At 31.1% G+C, this 383-nt stretch overlaps 1 protein-coding gene across 1 annotated transcript in view; it reads left to right on the top strand.

Annotated features, from left to right (window-relative positions):
* Nucleotides 1–383, top strand: part of LOC119585818 — a 17,005-nt gene that overhangs the window by 8,734 nt on the left and 7,888 nt on the right.

Raw genomic sequence — 383 nt, 5'->3', positions numbered from 1 at the left:
GTCTGTCTTCACAGTTCTTATGTACATCTGTGGATATTCCTTTTTCATGAACATTTGCAAGCTGAAAATCTTTTATACCAATTATATTTCACTTTTTCTTAGTTCAGACCCCTCCAGTGCTGAGGTATCTACATCAATTATTTTTTTAAATTTTCTATTTCTTTGCCTTTTTCAGTAGATTCTTGAAACCCTGAGAACAGAAGCTTTTATTTCTTTATATTTACATAATTTTCTCGGTCTTTCTGTCCCTTTTTTCGTCTTCTGACAGAAAGAGACATAATAGTTATTTACCCTTTAATAAATTCAGGTACCATTTTTCTATAGGCATATACCTGTAAACTTTGCAAGGACAAATTATTGTTCTGTAATTTGCTTTTACTCAG

This window comes from Penaeus monodon, chromosome 20, assembly GCF_015228065.2.
Source record: "Penaeus monodon isolate SGIC_2016 chromosome 20, NSTDA_Pmon_1, whole genome shotgun sequence".
Lineage (NCBI taxonomy): Eukaryota > Metazoa > Arthropoda > Malacostraca > Decapoda > Penaeidae > Penaeus > Penaeus monodon.
Note: the sequence above shows the minus strand (reverse complement) of the source record. Positions and strands in the feature narration are given on the sequence as shown.